Below are 21,336 nucleotides of genomic sequence, written 5' to 3'. Positions count from 1 at the left end.
AAAAACTGATTTACCAGAGGATGTGTTCTATATCAAGTTCTCACTCAGGGTCCAAAAGGAGCCAACATACTCTATTATAGTCCCTCTCTCTTGTTGGAGCTGGCAAATCTGCCAGTTAGCCTGCTTGGCACAGAGCAAAATCTAAGAAGTCTGAGCTTCTGGGAAAACTCCACATCACCATCTAGGGTGCTCTTAAGCAACAATGATTTACGGAATGGCCTAAGAGAAGACATGACAGACCTCCCTTTGATGGCTTCAACTGTTCCCTGTGGGAGGCTGCTGATGGCAGAACTTGCACTCTGTGTCAACTCAATTTCCACCTCCTGCTGCAACCCGATAGATCTACCCAACCTGGGGTGAGAAGAGCAAGACATTCCTGTGACCTGCATGTGTCCTCTCCTGCCACATGTGTCCCCTGAGGAGAAGTCACTAGGGTCTAGAGGCATGCAAGACAACTCCCAGCTCCTGGTATCAGCCTGATCTCCCACTGGTGATGAGAGAATGTGTAGTGTAAAGAGGAATAACACGGGAGAGACTCTGGTATGAAGAGAAGCAACCTTCTCTTGGACATCAGGCCTTCAATCTCCTGCTGTGACTGTGCCTTGAGGGAAGAGGAAGAGATAAATTGGTGGGGAGAGGAATTTCCATCTCCCGAAATGCTGCCTCATCTTCAGCCTTTAGCGGAAAGAGGAATAATAAAACAAGCTTCTCATCTGACCTGGTGGGACGATGTTTTCTTTCATCTCATCTATACTTGTCTCTTGACTCATCTCCAGCATCCTCTTGGAAAAGAAGTGATGCCTTCAATACCTGGTCTTACCTTATACATCTTAGTGATTTAGAATCCCTCCAGGTCATCACCCAAACACCACTACCCATTTCCACCACACAATACTCTATTTCCCTCCCCCTCAACTTTCCCATCCCAAAGTCCCAATCAAGCATCACCTACCCCTTCCATTATGACCTCTGGAATGCCTGATCTATAGGCAACAAGCTCCCCTTCATCCTCAATCGTTTCTTCACCCACTCCTTCCATCTTCTGGCAATCACTCAAATCTGGCTCCTCCCTCCCCCCAAGATATTGCCTCCCTGGCCACCCTTTCCAGTACTGGTTTCATTCCCCTCAGCTCACTGGTCTAGGACGGGGAATTGGAATAATACTTGCTCCCCATTGCATCTCCCACGTTCTCTCCCTGCCTCCATCCCTCAGTCACTTCTCCATCTACCACCCAATCAAAATCCTGGTAACTGTTGTCTACAGACCTCCAGGTCATTCCCTTTTCTTCCTCAATGCATTCAGTACCTACCTCAGAATTCTTCTCTCCTTCCCAATTCTAATCTTCACAATAAGAAATCTAAACATATATGCTGACTCTCCCTCAAACACTCTAATCCCTCAGTTCCTCAACCTCTTCACTTTGCAAGACCTGCTTATCCACCTCACCTCAGCCACAACACAAAGATGCTCATGCTCTTGATCTTGCCATCCCCCACAAATGCATCACACTTCCATTTTCAAGAATTCTAAAATCCCTTTACAGGCTTTTCACCTCTCTCTCTGCCTTCCCTTACCAAGCCTTACTCTTAGTCCACACTGGGACCTCTAGTCTCTTAACCCTTCACTTCTCTCCCAGCCATCTCTTTTGCACTAGCCATTCTCTCCTCTTTTTCCCATCTTAACCCCTTGCTGAACCAATTTAACCTTCTACATTATCCTCTTCTCAAGTCCCTGGTCCCCCTATATCATTGATTGTATCTGCCAAGCCTCAGCCTTGGATGATTCCCACCTTTGCTCTATACACTCAATGACGAACAAAAGTAGAGAAAATCACACATCTGTCAGAACTGTTGGGTCCACTACAAATTTATGTTATACAACCTCATCTGAGCCCTCTCTGCCACTAGGCAATCTTTCTATACCTTCCATATCAACTCACTATATCCCACTCTTGACAGCAGCTCTTCTACATCTTTTCACCTCTCGTCAAACCTCTCAAAGCTACTCTCTCAGCTTTTTAAGCTTCCATGCCTCACAGTTTACTGAAAAAATCTGAAGACATTAGACAGAAAGCTCCCCCTCCTCTTTATCTCACAATACCCAGACACCTTCTGATACTATCTCCTCCTTCACCGGTCTCACATAATGAGGTGGCCTTTCTCCTTGTCAAGGCCTCTCTACCTGCACAAGTGATCCTTTTAACAGAAATCAAGCAGGAGGCTATTTAATCAATCAACTAACTGTACCAATAACTGTGCTAGGCAGTGAGAATACAAAAACAAAACAACAACAACAACAAAAAAGAATAAATTTTCATTCTACTATATACTATTATGAGAGTCTTGACAAAAGTTGGTGAGACTTTATACTAAATATAATAATGGCCATATGGGTAGAAAGATAGACCACAAAACGTGACAACTAGGGATATGGAAGGGAGAAAAGAAGTGTCTGTAAAGTTAGGAACCTGACTGACTGAAAGCACAGTGCTATGCTAAACAGAAAAAACTATGCTTGAGAGGGGTAGTTTTAGAATAAGAGCTTGGTCCATGAATTTTTAAAATATATTTTGATAATTTCAGTTCAACATAACTGGTTTCCTTTGTAGTCATACACACATACACACACACACACACACACACACACACACACACACACACATTTTAATGCGTTTAATAAAAACATCAGCCTGAGAAAAGGTCTAGAGGCTTCACCAGACTGCCAAAGAAGTCCATGAGACAAAAAATGTCTAGAAACCTCTGGTTTAGAAGTACAGATAATCAGTTCTATTTTGTACAAATTTAGTTTAAGATGTCTTAGAATATCCATCAGGCCATTGCTGATGTGTGACCAAACTTCATAAAAGAGATTCAGGGTGAATATACAGATTTGAGAGAATTGGATATGTGGGGATAACTGAACCTAAGGGAAAGAATGTAAAGAAGAAGACAGGCCAGCACACCAGTGGAATTGGGGGGGGAGGGGGTTGAACCTTACTTAGGGGAAGGAGATGGATAAATCCAGTGAAATGAACTAAAAAATTAGTTATACAGTTAGGAGGAAAATCAGGAGACAAAAGAATCAAAGAAGCCAAGGGACGATAGAAGTATATGGAGGGGAGTGGAGTGATGTAGTCAACAATGTAAAACTGCAAAGAAATCAAAGAGGAGAAGACAGAGGAAAAAGGTCACTGGATTAACAGTTAAGAGAGTCTTGGTAACCTTGGAAAAAGCAGTTTCAATACAATGGTGAAGTCTGGAACTAGGTTGCAAAGGTTTGATAAATGAATGGGAGATAAGCACCAGTGAGTATAGATACAAATTCTTTCTAGAAATTTGGCAGTGAAAGGGAATAATGAGAAAGATAACTTGAGATACTACAGCCAAGTGGAGATTTTTAAAGGTGAGGGAACCCTGACTACGTCTGTAGGCAACTCTGAGAAAGCCAGTAAATAGGCAGAGATAAGAAAGGATGAGAAATGAAAAATTAGGGAGGAGGGGAAGAAAGGGGTGAGGGGGAGAGAGAGGAAGAGAGGAAGAAGGAGGAGAAAGAAAGGGAGAAGGAGAAAGAGAGAGGAAGGGGGGGAAGGGAGGGGAGAGAAAGAGAGAGTGACATGGTGGGGAGGAGGGGTCATCAACGTAGCAAGTTCCTGTAAGGGATGGAAGCACAAATAGAAAGGCAGCCCTGACTAGGAAGAGGATCCCCATCTATTCATCGGAGACAGGAGAGAAAAAAATGGCAGGAGATTTAGGTGGGTTAGTTTTAAGGTATGGAGTAGTAACACAAAAATCACAAGTTAAGAATTGGTAGGGGGGCAGCTAGGTGGCACAGTGGATAGAGCTCTGGTCTTGGAGTCAAGAGGACCTGAGTTCAAATGCAGCCTCAGACCAGATACTTGACACTTACTAGCTGTGTGACCCTGGGCAAGTTAATTAACCCCAACTGCCTCACCAAAAAAAAAAAAAAGAATTAGTAGGGATCTTAGCAGCAATCTTGGCCAACCTATACACACATGACAATCCAACCTGCACCCAAGACCTCCAAAGAAGGGGAATCCACCACCTCTCAAATCAAGCCAGATTTAATCCCTTCTCCATGCAAACTGCTCTTGAACTACCTGAACAAAGCTATGAAGTTCTGCCTGAATCTTCTTTTCTCCAGGTTAAACACTCCCAGTTCCTTCAACCAATTTTCATATATCAAGAAGCCCAGGTCCTTCACCATTCTGGTTGCCATCATCTAGATACCCTCCAGTTTGTCAACATCCTTAAGCCCTAGTGCCCAGGACTGAACACAACACTTCAAATGAAGTCTGACAGAGGCATAATACAGTGAGATTATCACCAGACTCTTCCTAGAAGTTATGTGCCTCCTAGTGTAGCATGTTAGTTTTTTTTGGCTGCTGCACCAAACTGCAGACTCTTACTGAGCTTCCACCTCCCTAAAACCTCCAGATTCTCTTCAAAACAACTGTTGCCTGTTCATATCTCTCCCATTTTTGTAGAGTTGACTTTCTGTATCCAAGCACAAGTCATTCATCCTAACTGAATTTAATCTTATTAGATTTGACCCAAAGCTCACCTATATCCTTTTGGAATATTGCTTCTGCCATCATATGTGTTATTTTTATTCCCAATTCTGCTTTATCTAAAAATCTGATGAACATATTTACTTTTTTTATCCAAGCCACTGATAAAAATTTTAAATAGCACAGGGCCAAGTAGTGGATACCTGCTATATTAACAGCGATCTATTAATAACTACTCTTTTGAATTTGGCCACCCCACTATCCCTGAATCCATCTATGTTACCGTCTAATCTCTATTTCTCCATCTTCTCAACAAGAACATATTTTATCAAAAGCTTGGCTAAAATCTAGGTAAACTATATCTACAGCATTATCCTCATGTATTAATTTAGTAACCCTGTCAAAAAAGGAAAGGAGCTTTAGTTTGTCATGACTTGTTCAATGAAGCCATGCTGACTCTCTGTAATCATTGCTTCCTTTCTAGTTACTTGCCAACTGCTTTTTTTTTAATGATTCTTTCAAGAATATTCCCAGTAATCAAAGTCAAACTCATTGCCCTATAATAGATGAAGATAATGCTATGAACATTCAGTGTTAGCTGGGTGGCTAGACTAGTCTGGCTTCCATCTTCTGTGCATTTCTTTTTTATGCAAGTTGAAACATAAGTTGCATCTACACTGTTCTTTTCAGGCAAATCCCATTTTTTTCCTCAACAGAACTATTTTCATTAAAGTCTCGGAATATCATTCCTGAGATTCACACTGACTTCCCCCTGAAGCATTTTAGTCTAGGGTATCTTACCTATCTTTCCTTGATGGTCTCATTTTCTCAATTAAAGCAGGAGGTCATCCACTGAGACAGGGATGGGTTGTAAGTGGAGAGATAAAAACAGAGCATCTAGCTGCCTGTCCCTGACAAATTTTATCTTAGGGTACTGAACAAACCTGTGAATGTGACTGTTCAAACACTGTCTACACAATTTTGGATGAGTCAGAGAAAATGACTAAAGACCAGCAAACTAGTCAATTTTCCTTTTTTTTTAATATAAACTTATTTTTTAGTTTTCAACATTTACTTCCACAAGATTTTGAGTTCCAAATTTTCTCCCCATCTCGACCCTCCCCCCACCACAAGATGGCATGCATTCTGAATACCCCTTCCCCTAGTCCGCCCTCTCTTCTATCTCTTCCCCCCTTCTCCTTCTATTTTCCCGTAGGGCAAGACAGAATTCTGTATCCTATTTCCTGTATTTCTTATTTCCCACAAACTAGTCAATTTTCAAAAAGAGAAAAAGGACGGATCTTTCAAAAGATAGGCAATAAGATTAACTAAACATGATTATTAAAAAGGGATGGATTGTGACCACCCAGAGTATGAGTTATGGGAACAAGTCACAAGAGATTATCTTATTACCTTTTTTGACAGGGTTAAAAGACTGATAGATCAGGCAAATAACGTACATTTAGTAAAATACCCAGATTTCAGACAGATAGCTAACAAAGTTGTCAAGGTATACCTTGAAGATAAAGTAATCGTACAGCTATTTGGATTTGGAATTGGTTGAATGACTACACCTAAATCAAAGAATCAACCATGATTTAATATACACTTGTTATGTGCTTAGAATTATCATAAGGTTCTTTCCTCAGCCATGCTCTGGTTCAACACTTTTATCAAAAACTTCAAATGAGGCATAGATGAGATGCTTATCAAATGTGCAAGTGATATAAGAGTAGGAAAGGTAACTAATCCAGTGATGACAGAATCAAGATGCAAAACGTTCACAACCAGCTAGACACATTCAATTTCTCGATAGTTAACAATCATGATTCACTTTTGGAAACAAGTACCAAACCATGTGATTCTTCTGCTTTATCCATTTCTGGATTGTCTTCTTTCCTTTTTTCTTTCTTTCTTTTTTTTGGGGGGGCTAGGCAATGGGGTTAAATGACTTGCCCAGAGTCATAGAGCTAGTAAGTGTTAGGTGTCTGAGGCCAAATTTGAACTCAGGTCCTCCTGATTGCAGGGCTAGTGCTCTATCCACTCCTATGCTACCTCACTGCCCCCTTAGCTTCCTTTTCTAACTTAAACACGCTAGGGAATTACTGTATTTTAATATAGTGGTTGGGTTGGCCATATTTTTTTCAGGGTACCCTTCTAAGTCAAGCCAGTATACTGGTATTCCTATGCACCAAAAGCACCTGCTCCATACTGTTCTACACTACTGGCCATATCTCCATAATAATCTGCTACCTCCCCAAGGGACCAACCTCTTCAACATAATTTGGGCTATATTCTTCTGAGTTGCTGCCAGATTTCTGACTATTCACTTCCACAGACTAGTGTCATCTCCTCCAAGAAGCGTTCTCTAATCTCCCCAGTTAATAATAATCTCTCTCATCTCAAACATCATAAAACATTTTTTCTGAAGATCTTTCTGCCCTCTATCAAATCCTTCCAGCTTTAGTTCAGAGGACACCTCCTTATGAAGCTTTCCCTGATTACTCTGCCCTTGTCCTCTCCAAATTAATTTGTATAATATTTACTTGCACTTATGTTTTCAACAACAACACCCCCCAAATAGAACTTAGTCTCTCAGAAGCAGAGACTCTTTCATTTCTGTCTCTATATCCCTAATACCTAGAAGGGCACGGTATTCTATAGGTACTTAATAAATGTTTGCTAACTTGAATAATCATCTTCTTTTCCCAAGAACTCTACTGCTTCTTATCTATATCTCTGGTACCTAGCATTGAAATCTGCATTACTTAAATTACTTAAAAGGATTACTTAAATGCTAAAATTACTTTCAAACATATTTGTCAAACAGAATGCAATATTTAGAACATTTTTAACTAGGACATTTTATACCAATACAGTATAGCATCTTGAAGTAAAAATATTTGCGTTTCTTTAACGTGGCTTCTTCTAAAAGAAATCAGTTTACTGTCAGAATCAGTTTTGCCTTGTTAATCTATGGATAAAAAGTAGCAGACAGGGGCAGCTAGGTGGCATAGTGGATAGAGCACCGGCCCTGAAGTCAGGAGTACCTGAGTTCAAATCCGGTCTCGGACCAACCTTACTAGCTGTGTGACCCTAGGCAAGTCACTTAACCCCAATTGCCTTAAAAAAAAAAAGTAGCAGATGGGCAAACTTCCTTAGACTTAAGTAGAAAACACATATTCTTTGACTTTAAAACCTAAAATTCTAAATCTCAATAAATGTATTTAAGAGCTAGTAACACAGAACAAATTACAGGGGGAAACATGGGGAACAGCTAGGAAGAGGACAGAGATTCCTGAAGGTTTAGTAGCTCTTCACTCTCAATATCATCACCTTTTTTTTTTTAAAGCACAAAGGCAGTCATGTCACTTTGTCAGAACTAATAATTTAACAGAGACAGTCCTGATCAGTAGTTAGATAGTCACAGAAAACTCAAACTGCTTCAGGAAATGAGCTGGTGATTCAATAGTCCTACTCTTTCAGCCAGCATGGTGTTAAGATGCAGTGAGCGAGCTGTTTGAAGGTACCATAAAAACTTAGCTTATGTCTACTGAGCTAATTAAGAATCCTTTGCAAGTTTTGATAAAAAATTTCAAAAGTCTGCCTCTAAATACTTTTTCCACTTTCAAAAAGTCACATCCTTTAGGGCTCTACTCTACTACATAGTAACAAATACTGGTAAGTAGCTCCTGTGTTTCACTAAATGAGTCCAATACATTTTGAAGTTAAATGTGCTTTTTTTTCCTGTAAAATAATCTAATGCTCAAAGAGAAAAGACACATTTCAAAGGTCAAATGATGGCAGTTTGTTGCAATATTAAGCATTCCCAGCTAGATGGAAAATTCTAACTAATGAAAAATCTTAATTGCAATATTAAAATATGTCTTCAATATACTAAAAATAATCCATTTTCAGGAAACAAGAATCAAATCTGTCAAATGCTATACATGTACAGCACTTGAGAAACAGTAGTAAATTGCATCAAATTCAGTTAAGCCTCCCACTAGCTTGAATTCAAATTATTCACCTAATACTTTTATGAATAAATGACTTTATAGCTAAATTTACTCACAAATAGACATCACCTACAATAAAGATGCCATGTAGATTAAGACTAAATTGAAAGTATCAGAGTCAAATCAGTCATTTTCTATTTTTTCAAACAGCTTCTAGAATTCAACTACTTACTGAATTTTAATGTTCACCGACAATCCAATCTCATATACATCATCCTTCTCTAGCTAAATGAAACTTCCCCTAAGGCCCATTTGCTTCATCATCTAACTAGAGTCCATACTTGGTTTCATTTATCTGAAATGTTCTACTACTACCTGAAAATCTATCATTCTTCCTCTGCATCACCAAAAAGAATTATTAAAATAAAAGCCTATGCACCCTAAATGAATTTATAAGTGACTAAGACTTCAAAATTAAATGATTCTTTCAACATGTTTTCAACCTGTGTGTCTAATTATTAGCTCTTAGGTCTAAACAATGATCTTTATGCTACATTAGATGATGTAGCCACAATGTGGATTATATTTTCCACTAAGTTACTTCGTTCAAACTAGTAATGTTCTTCTAACTTCCCGCCACTCTAATTTCCAAGTTACATTTAAATTCTGCTATTCTCAATAGCTTCATCACACTATAAAATCACGAAAACAATTTTTTAGCTAAGATCTACTATTGAAACATAAGGTATAAATATTTCTGGAATTAAGGAAAGGGAAAAGTATCTCCTACCTTTTTAAGGGTTAACTGTTAAGAAAGGCAAACAGGTTCCTAGTATTTATCCTGTAATTTTTTAGGGGGGAGGGGATAAACCCTCACAATGCTATCAAAAATCAGTTTTTTTTAAATTAGCACTGGATTTTTTAAAAACCAAAATTATTCTTCATCTAGCACCACCAAGGAATACAATGATTCACATAAATTAATTTTTCAGATAAAGATTATCCCTTTAACTACTCAAAATAGTTCCTATTTTAACCATTTCATTTGGAAACACTAATAAACACTAATTATGCTGCTTTGTAATACCGTTACTGAAAACTGTGCCTTCATAAATGGTCCAAAACTCCTACACATGTATAGTCTTCCAACTCCTCCCTACTGTCAGTACACTGTTACTTCTGAACTGCTGCTTTGACTCTACAATTCATCATCAAGTGGACTGAGAGTGGCCCAACCCATATTCAAGAAGACCCTTCTGTTTATTTTTGAGTTCATAAACATGTCCCACAGAGATTGCCAGTAACCTAACTTCTGAAAAAAAATGAGTTATTTCATGTAGTTGTAATTTAAGAAATGACATCTCCTTTCAAAGAGAACCAGTGACATCACAGGGTGATTTCTTGATTTTCAAATGAACTGGATTTAAGAAAGGCAGAGTTTCACAAAGTTGTCAGTCTCACTCTCTTTTCCAGAGTCATCAAAGCCCAGTGGCAAGACAAAAGTCAAGACAACTGGTGATGGCCCAAGACGCATCTTCAAGCGTCTGACCAAGTTCTAAGCACTCCACAACACCTACTTCAAACTGCCTTTATGGCCACTGGAAGAAGTCTTTTTTTCCAATTCTACTTTTTAATGAATCATTTTCTTTTTTTAAAAAAATTTTTAATTAATTTATTTTGAATTATCAACAACCACTTCCATAAGCTTTTGAGTTTTAAATTTTTCTCCCCCTCCCTCCCCAAGACAGCATCTGATATAAGCTACACATATATATTCCTATTAAACATATTTTCACATTAGTGATGTTGTAAGAATTAGAACCAATAAGAGGAACCACCAGAAAGAGGAACCACACAACAGAAGGAAAAAAAATAGCAAATAGTATGCTTCAATCTGCATTCAGACTCCATAGTACTTTCTTTGGATGTGGATAGCATCTTCCATCATGAGGCCTTTGGAGATCTTAGATCTTTGTATTGCTGAGAAGGGTTAAGCCTATCAATATCAGTCATTGCACAACGCCGGTGTTACTGTGTACAACGTTCTTCTGGTTCTACTCACTTCACTCAGCATCAGATCATGCAAGTTTTCCAGGTTTTTCTGAAGTCAGCCTGTTCATCATTTCCGGAAGAAGTCTTCTCATGCTTGGGGTAGACATCCCCCTAACTCACCAATGGCCCAATTACCCTCAACACTTTTTAGCCCATCTACAGAAATGGTTTACAGGAATGTGGCCACTGCACATGCCACAACTTCCTGGAGCCACAGGTGAGAGTTAGGTGAATGCCCTAAGGTTCTCCCTCCTCACAGGCACAATGGAAATACAAAAGACAACATGGTCACTGCTAGGTTCAGAACATAAAACATACACATATGTAAAGTGAGTGAATGAAACAATAGGAGATACTGAACTCTACAGTTCATTCAGAAAACATCGTTCCATATTATCAACTTATATAGCCTAATATGGTGCTACAAGCCTGTAGCAGTAGCCTAGGCAGCTAGATAGAGCGCTAGGCCTGGAGTCAGTTAGACCCAACATACTGTGCCACCTTGGGCAAGTCACTTAACCTATGCTTTTCTCTGTTTCCCCAACTATAAAATGGAGATACTAAATAGGTTCTACCTCACAGGGTTACTGTTGAATATAAAATGAGGTATTTGCAAAAAGCACTTAGTACAACACCCGGTACATAGTAGGTGCTATGTAAATGCTCATTCCCCTCCTTTCTCTTCTCTAGCTTGCTATTAGGATTACCAGCAGAGGCTAGTAGATCCTATGGGAAAGTTGTGAGCTGCTGTAGAGCTAAAGGTCATCAGATGTCTACAATGATTCTGGCACCAAAATGGTGAATCCCCACAAGAAAGAGACTTCCAAGCTGCTGAAAGAGGAGCAAACCAGGCCAGGTTGGAAATGGAACAAGTCAAACCTTCAATGCCTAACAGTAGTGGGGCCAGGCCTCTGCAATTCCAGAGTAGGCAGGATAAGGAGACCCATTATCAAAAACAAAGAAAATTAAATACTATAAAAAAATGTCAGAAGTAGGAATCAACTATTCCATATACGTATAAATACACACACACACACACACACACACACACACACACACACACACACATCCTTGATGCTGTCTTTTTAAAAAGTCTCAACAGTGATCTTGTGGAAGTCACACATCTGACTCATGAGAAACTACTAAGAGTATCTTAGAATTTTCTTTTTGAATTCATTCTAAATTAAGAAACAAGTAGTTTTTGAACAAAAAGCTTCTGGGAACTGAAAAGTAAGAAAATGTACCTTTTTCTATTTTTCTTTTGTGAGGCAACTGGGGTTAAGTGACTTGCCCAGAGTCATACATCTAGGAAGTATTATGTGTCTGAGGCTGGATTTGAACTGAGGCCCTCCTGACTCCAGGGCCGGTGTTCTATCCACTGGGCCACCTAGCCGCCCCAAAAATGTACCTTTTTCTAATCAATAAATAAACTGGAAACAAAGAGAAGACTATATAAACAATAGTCTGAATTTCACATACTCACCTGAATGAAATTTTAATTCATCTTTCAAAAAGTAGCTCATAAAGTTTAAATAACATATGATTTGCTCAAATAATTACTATTTATTGAAGAAAATGTGCATTATATATGATTCTGACAACATGGGAACTTCTTTCACCAAGCCAACTATCATCTATACCTTGGGGAGCTACAGCTCAAAGTGTTTTAGTGATTTAGCTAATAAATGTCAGAGGTAGAATTTGAATCTAGGTCTTCCCTATTTCAAGTACAGCATCTCTCTCCACTGCACCATGCTACCTTTCCCACAGAATAATATTTAAATAAAAACAATTTCTATTTTCCTTGTTTTTGTAGGTATACTAATGTGCTGAAAATATTATCTAAAACCTATCATTAACTTATTGAATTTGAGGTGATCTACAGCCTAAATTCCTTACTTCATAAATATTTACATAAATAGCTTTGATAAATAACACCACCAAATTATCATTCAATATTCTTATGTAAGTGATACAACTTAATCAGAAAAAAAATCAAAATGTGTTTTGGTAACTTCTAAAAAAATGAAACATGTACATGTATATAAGAACATGTCTTGTACGTCTTAACAAACAAGAACGTCCTTTATTAGTAAAGAAAACACTGAGTTTTCCTAAGTAATAATTTAAATTCCTTCGAATTAGTGATCTATATTATTTAGACCAAGCCAACTCTGAAAAACTTTAGAAATTTAACTTTTCCCAATTCAAAATAAACATGAACTCAACTAGACAAATTAGCTATTTTGAATAATTTAATTACTTGGAAAATTCAAATCCACAAATTCAAATTGTTTATAACTTATAAATTGTCACTAGTTTAAAAACAATTTAGGTAAAATTTACATGTTTTGTAAGAACTTTAATTATTTCAGAAGATACAAAATTGAAAGTCAAAAATTACCTAAATCCTAATTTACAATGGTAAATTCCTATTCTTTTAAAATACAGCCATGGGCTTAGTAAAGAAAGCCTGCAAATTAGCACTTAAACAGTACTAAAATGAATGGTGGGCATGTCAATTTACTACTGATACCTCATTGTGTAACATTTTGACAAAGGAAATGGTCAGGTTACATCTTGTCCCCATTATTGGTCTAGATTTATGGTTTCTAACAGCAGATCTAGGAAAAATAATGGAAATGACAATAGCAATCCACACTGGACAGCACTATAAAAATGCATGCAATAAACCTGAATCTGTAATGCCCAAAAAACTAAAGATCCCTGTCAAGTTCTTCTTCAACATTAATATAGATATCAGCTATTTCTACAACCATTCAAAATGTGTTTATTAGCACTGAAATGCTAAATATAGACATTTCATAGGATTCTAAAAATTAAAGAGGAGAAACACAGGTATTAAGTATATCCCTACTATCCCTACCACTCCCCAAAAAGAGATGATGAAATTAACTAACTATACCATCATAGAAGAAAAAACATTTTAAATAAATGAGAAATATATTCTGTAATATTACTGAAATAGATAAGCATTATCTTTTAAATCTGTTGTTTTATCAATACTTAGTGTCTCAACAAGTTCATTATCTTTCCCTGCTGCCACATCCTGTTTAAGGAAGTTTACCCAGACAAGCAAAAGATAAAGTTAGGTAACATTAACATATCAACTACTATTTGAGTTCAACTACATTCAGGTTCCAAAATAATTTCTTCTTTATTAAAAAAAAATTGTGTCATTTATTAATTCAATTAGAAGTTAATACTTGCTTGTACTGACCAAAAGATTTTAATTTCATGCCAAATATTAGTTGAAACAGGATTATTTATGAGTTTAGTGGAGCATACAAACCACCATTCTTAAATTTCTGAGATCTCCTGGTTTTATAAGACTAAAATTTTAAAACAGACTAAGTTAAAGAAAAAAAAAATCAAAAGAGTCAAGAATTCCACTCAAGCAATATAAAAGACAGTAACTAACTGTCAAATTTTTCATTTGTGGCTTTTCTCAAATTAAGTAACTAGGAACCACACCAATTCTACCTACAATAGAAATGGGATTAAATGATACTGGAGTATTCCTTTGACAGATCTCTACATCCAAACATTCTAAATTTTGAGAAGTTTAATTAAGTTAATCAAATTTACCTTACAACAAAATATCTATGTCATTAATGCCACATCAACATAAAATGGCAGAGATTTTTTTTTTCAGTTTCCCAAAGATAAAAGAATAATAAATTTTAAGATCCATGCCCCGGGAATCCTGGAAGACTTTCTTTCAAAATGACCCAACCTTTCACTTCCAAACCAAAATTTTGAGCTCCTAAAACCATCACTCAACTCTCTTTTCTAAGGCATCTTGGATAAGGAAAAATTTTTAGAGATTGGGAATTGTAAAAAAAACACAAGTACATACCAACAGGAATTTATCCTAAAGGACACTATTTTAACTCTTTTATTTGAACTGCCAATCCCAACCCATAATATAGTTCTAACAAACTTACTCATCACAGTTTCATAACTCGGTCTGGGGCCAAGAGTCCTGGCTCTTTAGAGCTTGCCTTTCCAAGTTGGCCAAATGAAAATCAGAAAAAGGAATATGGAGAGAGGAAAGAAAACAGGAAATTACCTCAGAGTACCATTAACTACTATAATAAGAACAAAGGTAAGGTAAGCATTAGGAAAACAGAACCAGAGATAGACATACAGCAGCAGCTAGAGCCTCAAGAATTTCTCTTTAGTATCCTTGGGAAGAAAGTCCTATTCCAGAGAAGTCACATCTCTCTGACTTTACTGTTCCTGAGGTTGGAAAAGGTAGATGGTACTGTAAATCCAACTCAACAAACATTTATTAAACACTTACTAAGTGCAAAACACTGTGCTAAATGCTGTGGAACAGAGACAAAACAAATGACTGTAGAATATTCAAACAGTCTTCAAAGAAAATAAAGAACATGATTCCAGTCCTCTTGAAATGAACCAAGGGAGACACTTTGATGTCCTGCAGAATGACTTGATATTTATGCAGCCTTTTCAAGGCACTTTACTATCATGAATTATTTCTCAGGGAGAAAGCAGAGGATTACGATCACCATTTCACTGATGAAGAAACAGACACCAACAGCAAAAAGGGGCTAAAAAGTATCTCAGAATAGGAGGAAAGCAGTTAAAATTCAACAAACCAAAAAAAAGAAAATGAAAGATCCGTCTCTACAACAGACCATAACACATGTTTGTTAAGGCTATTAGATTTTTAAACAGCTAAAAAAAAAAGAGGTATTCTAATAAGAATTAGTTAAAATTCAACTAAGGAAATGACAACCTTAAAATCTTGACCATTAATAAAAATACTTATTTAGGTGAATAACTGGCGGGGGGGGGGGGGGGGGGGAGTGGAAGAACACCCTGGAAGTCTCCAGATCTCACTTCATAGTGACCCTTAACCACTTGAAAAACTCTGACTTCACTGGTTTAGAGCTTCATAATCATTATTGAAGCATGAAATAGCTTCTCATACTCAAGCTCATAAATATATTTTAATATAAAACTGAATTGTAGTACCATTATTATTATTAATACACTTCTTGCAAGTAAAAAGTCAAAGACTGATTTGTAGAAAGAATATTCTTTATAGGATATTTTTTTCCAACTGTTCCCCTAAACTTGCCCTAAGATTTGTCTTTAATATCTATACTGATTTATGTGCAAAATTTTTCCAGTAAACTGTTAATGTTCTTAGAATTTTTATGAATAAATTCTTAGCTATTTTACAATCTCCTTATCACCTTCTATATACATCTGGATCCTCATTCATAGTGTCTTGCATTAGCTTGTACTCAACAAATATGTACTAAGGTTAAATAAATAATAAAAAGATCTGACAATTGTAGGAACAGACTCTCCTATAAACCCCTCCTCTTGAGAAACGTTCACAATACATGACATAGTAGAGAAACTGAAGAACTTGGAGTCAGAAAGGTCATGAGTGTGATCATGATCAAGTCATTTCACCACTTTTGGCCTCAGTTTTCTCATCTGTAAAACCAAATATTACTTATATTAACTACCTCACAAGACTGCAAGGCTCCAATGTAAAGTACTTTAAAAACCTTAATTCACTACATAAAATATCAGTTTACTAATACCAAATCAGACATCCTTGTGATATGTGTATAAAAGCAAATAGCTTGGAGTGCCCTCTTTCACAAGGTGGTTCCATCCCATTTCTCTTCCAAAATAACATCTTCCAAAATCCAGTCAATCTTTCAAAACATTTGGCAATTACTTGCCTAAATGGTTTCTGGACCTCACTTCTCCTTTCCCTCCCCCTCAAAATAGGTGTTAAGTCTCGGGCTATTTTATAGAATACAAAGAGTTCAATATAACCAAATACAGGACACTAAGTAAGTATGTACAAACAGACTTGGTCTCAAGAATTTCACCTTTGGGGACATTTCTAAAAGCATTTTTTCCACAATTTTAGACTTCACTGATGAGGAAACAGACACCAACTGCAAAAAGGGAATAAGCAGCATGAAAATATGAAAAGACCTTTCTCTTTCAGTAATCTTTGACTTACACAGAATACATCAGATACATAATAACCTTAATGAAGTCGTGTTATTAGTGTTTAGTAAGTAGTTTAACCCTATGATTTCTTTGAAAGCAATGTTTCCTATAAAGAATAAACTTATAATGTCCCAATTAAAATCCCACATCCTACAGGAAGGCCTCCCCAACCCCTCCTAATTCTATCAATTATTTCCTAGTTCTCCTGTATGTAGCTTGCTTTGCATATGTTTGCATGTTATCTCCCCATGAGATTGTAAGATTGTGAGGGTCGTAGAGGGCTGTCTTTTGCCTCCTTTTGGATCCCTAGTGCAGCACATTACCTGGCACTTAGCAGGTGCTTAATAAATGTTGACTGGATTGAACTATAAAATTTTTGACATTTCCATTTTAAGACACAGGTGACATTCTCTCAAAGCTGGAATGACTCGCTCTATAATCATTAAAATGGCACACCATAAAGTTTCTGAAAAGAAAAATATCCTGAGTAAACCTGGAGATGGCATGGAGCTGGTCAGATTATTTTTTTTTGTCTCAATTTCTCCCCCTTTTATCTTGAAAATGCCTGTTTCTACCAACAAATAGAACATCTTGTACAAATATAAGTTTAATAAAAGCTTTTTAATGATGAAAATGATAATTCCAGTATCTGAAGTTTAGTTTCTAATAATAAAAGGCAATATAAATTACTTCCATACACCCAAGATTAAGATGAAATCTTGCAAATATGTGTAGTTTTCAAAAACTTAAAACTAAAACACCACAAAATACATGGACTTCTATAGGAACCTACCTCCTCTTCTCCTTTACTACAGCCATACCTACAAAGGTACACCTGCACAAAAATAAAATGTACACCTGTCCCCCCCAAAAAACTTTCCAAAATAAGAAACGGGCAATTATTTCGAAGTTGTTTCTCCAGTACATGCAAGAGCCTACATGCCACAGACCCTTGTCATTCACAACCTTCCAAAGACACAATCTGTTAATGAAAGAATGAAATAAAGGTTTCCCAACAGAAGCCCCTCAGTCGATTGCCACACTTTACCCCAAGTGCACACTCCCCGCTCCTGCCTAATCATTGCGGACATTGTAAATGTGCAGCCAAGCCTACAGTCTCTCATCTGAGGGACGCTCCCAAGACCGAGCACTGCTCCCCAAATACCCAGAAAGTGCGTCCGAGCCCCACACAAATAACCCCGCAAAGCAAAGGTTCCGAAAAGTTCTCCTCGGTCTGAAAGACATACATCCTCAGGGCTGCCGGACTCCAATTACAGAAAACCACGCAGGTCATTTCCTCTCCAAAGGGACCCGCTCCAACGCGGGCATCCCGGCCCCCTCGCCCCGGCGGGGGGCAACAGCGCCCGCGAGCCTCCCCCTCGGCCAGCGGTCCAAGGGCAAGTGCCAGGCTCCCAACAGCGCGCACGACCGGCTCCTGCCACTCCCACCCCCATTCCCTTCCTGCCCCCTTAGTCTGTGGAAAACGAGGAGTGGAGGGGGGGCGGAAGGTAAAGGGGGCGGTGTCCCCTCGGAGGAAAAAAGTTTAGGTCGGGATGAGCGTAGTGGGGGAAGGTGTCAGGTCCCTGGGATTGAACAGCATGAAGAAACGCCGAGTACAGGAGGGGGGAGGGGAAGAAGGAAGGAGGGATTTGCCACATGCCCACCCGGGAGATGCCCCTGCACGGGATGGTGCACAGGACTGCACGGAGGGAGACCACCAACACACCCCCCCCGCCCGGGGAAACTAAAAAAAGAAAAAGAAACAATCACCTCTCCTGTGCTCAGGACACCTGGAGTGGGTTTCCTCTAGGTTCTCCGAAGCGGACAGTTTGGGGAGGTGGGAGGGGTGGAGGCGCGAGCTGAGCGCCCCGGAGATGCAGACTGCCCGGGCAGCCACAAGCGGAGGAGAGTGGGCGCGAGCCGGGAAAGCTGGGGCGGGGGGGTGCGGGGAGGGGAAACAACGCCGCCGCCGCAAGCCCACCCTGCGCTCCCGCCCACCTCCCGCGGGGGGGGTGCCTCCTCGGAGCGCGGGAGAGGGGAGGAGGGAGGGGCGGAGCCGAGCTGCCCTCCCCACCCGGGCGCGCGCCGCCCCGCGGTTGTGAAGGGGGCGTTCCCCGCGCTAGACAGCCCTGGCGAGAGGGGGATTCACCCACCCCACCCCACCCCAACCCCAACTCACACACAAACACACACCCGATGCCTACCCGCCTTGCCAGCGGGAGCCAGGCGGAGGAGATTTCGGAGAAATAAGCCGCAGGCTGAGGCAAAGGTCACGACTCACCTCGTTTGGAGGTCCCGGGCGCAGGCGGTGGAAGTAGAGCTGCTCTGTCACCTGAGTCCGTCCGGCGCCGGGATTCACGCCGGCGCCGCCGCCGCCGCCATGTTTGTGTAGCGCCGCGCGGAGCCGCGCATGCCCCGCAGCAGTCGCAGCCCCGGGGGTGGGGGGGCGGGAAAGAGGAGGGCTGGCGCGCGCTTCTCCCCACACACTTCTCTGCCCACCCCCACTCCCCTCCACTCCATCCCGGGCAGCCGCCTTTGCTCTTTCCTCCCTCCCCCGCCTCTCCATCTCCGCCTCGCCATACGGGAAGCGGAGCCAGAGGGTCCCTATCCGGGACACCGCCCACCCCGCCACGCGCCACGTGCCTTCCACCAGTCCACCCCACCCCACCCCACCCCCTCCAAAGTGCCAGGCGGCCCTGGCTGGGCTACATATGTGCAACAGAGGGGACCCCGCTGTGGGGGTTAAACACGCCTGCAAACGTTCTTCACGTCCACTGACGAGGCACGATTGTGCTAGCGGAGCGCACGTCCCAGCCCAAAGGGTGCATCTCTGGCGGTACACGGGCATGCACCGCGCGGCCCCCTGCCCCCATCCTGCGGGTCACCTTTTCATCAGATCGCAACAGTCCCGTAGGCAGCAGTCTCCACGCCCACCTTCCCTTTCATCTCTTTTCCGCATCGTTCCCTAAATCGGAGGACCCCAGAGGACCAGGAACTTAGGGAGCAGACGATAGATGCCCTGGCCCGACCAACCTCAGGCAGGTTGACGGCTGTGCCAGGAAAATGTTACTCGCAAGGTCTCAAAGCGCGCCAGAGCCGAGCTGTTCTTGCGAGTGCGTTTCAACATTTTCCATAAAACTTTTCACTTTTTTTTCCCCCAAGTTACGGCTTTGCTTCCCGCCACCCTGCGTAGTCTCCGGTCCTGCAAAAAGGTCTCCCCCCAGTCACATCAGATTGGCTCTAACGGGGGAACTGTCGAATCAAGCGAGAAGCCTGAAAGCAATTTTTTTCCCACTCAAGCTTTGCTTTGTGGTCCTTTGATCTGTCCTCGAACTGCAAAGTTTTGAGTCACCTCTCCGGGTATCCCCTTCCAAAAAGGAAGGCGTTCCCTTCTCGTCGCTTCAAAGCCAAGCCTGCCCTCTTTGCTAGCTTTGAGAAATTACCATAGTTCTGGTTGTTGTTTTTTTTTTCAATTGAAAGTAATTTTTAGGTCTATTTTGCAGGTTGTCTCCGAGCTTTATTATAAATAAAACCAGCAGGAAATTGCATACCAAGAATAACATGAAATTGAGTCAGAAATCTCAATGCTAAATGTTAAACTCAATTCAGGATATTTCTGACACCTGCTAAGGGGTCTGGAGACTGCTGGAGATGAAAAATGGTTCCGAAGAACCCCTAAAATAAACATACTGCTGTGCAAAATGAATCACATATTTCTATATAAAAGTGATGTTACCCTTTTAGTTGAATATTTACCTGATAAAGACTATATTATAATTTCTTTAAAATGAAGAGCTTTCCAGTATATGTTATATTGATTCATGAGTTCAAATAGAAACAAATTATGTGTTTTTATACTAGGGTAGTCATGAAAATCCAAGCCTTTTTTGGATTAAAAATATTAATAATTCTTACCATCTGAATTTTAACAAGATTACCACCTTGAAAGCTTGGCAAGCTAAATCCTTTCCCTCTTGCTACTTACCTTATGCATATTTTGGACCCATCACTTTAGTATATTGGGGCTACTTAGATTTTGCAAAATCACAATCCAGAAGTTAAGTTTAAGATAATGAAACATGCCAGAAAGTATATAAATATCCTACAACTACAGTTCATTTTTCATATAAGGCACTTACTTCATTGTAACATTAGGAAAAAAATGAAATTGTATTTTTTCTTTCCATTTAAACAGTAAAGAGCCCAGCAATGCAAAACTTTTGTGCCCCGTGATGGAGGGGGTGAGGAGGAAGGAAAGGAAGAGAAGAGGTGGAGGAGCCCCCGAGGAAAAGAAAATTCAAAGCAAGAACTGATTCAACTTAGAGAACACCGAACAAGACGTTAGTTGTCAGTCATTCCGCTTTGATAGTGTGTAGATATTGGAGAAAACTATTTGATCGCTTCAGTTACATTTAGTAAGGCGCATGCTGCAGGAAATAAATGCCCCAAATGATCAAATTTTAAAAGAAAACTAGCAAGATTATATGAATAAAGAAATCAATAAAAATGAATAATGGCTGAAGGTTCAATCTTACCCATCTATTCACAGGCAATGGAAAATTGAATACAGTTAATCAGAGGCTCAGTTGTGATCTTCCTTATTATTGAAAGCCTTTTTTTCCATCTAAATATGAAAGATTTGAAATAACAGTTCTTCTCCCCAATTACATACTTGTGCTCTTTTTATCGTAGTTACACTCAGATTACTGCCTAGATGATTACACCTCTTTAATTTCCAATTTTTTCATTTGCCATTTGAAAAT

At 39.7% G+C, this 21,336-nt stretch overlaps 1 protein-coding gene across 3 annotated transcripts in view; it reads right to left on the bottom strand.

The window, feature by feature from the left end:
* Window positions 1-18,980, bottom strand: part of SCML2 (Scm polycomb group protein like 2) — a 145,996-nt gene extending 127,016 nt beyond the window's left edge. Inside the window, exon 1 of one of the 3 annotated variants that reach the window (XM_021007449.2) lies at window positions 18,855-18,980. The gene's annotated coding sequence lies outside the window, so the exon portion shown is untranslated. Of the gene's footprint in view, window positions 1-18,343; window positions 18,518-18,854 lie in introns of those variants that run through there. The other 2 variants (XM_021007445.2, XM_021007447.2) reach the window with 2 other exon arrangements.
* Window positions 18,981-21,336: the final 2,356 nt, after the last annotated feature.

Source organism: Phascolarctos cinereus, unplaced genomic scaffold (assembly GCF_003287225.1).
Source record: "Phascolarctos cinereus isolate Bilbo 61053 unplaced genomic scaffold, phaCin_HiC Scaffold_726;HRSCAF=1367, whole genome shotgun sequence".
Lineage (NCBI taxonomy): Eukaryota > Metazoa > Chordata > Mammalia > Diprotodontia > Phascolarctidae > Phascolarctos > Phascolarctos cinereus.
This window is presented reverse-complemented; position numbering and strand designations above follow the sequence as displayed.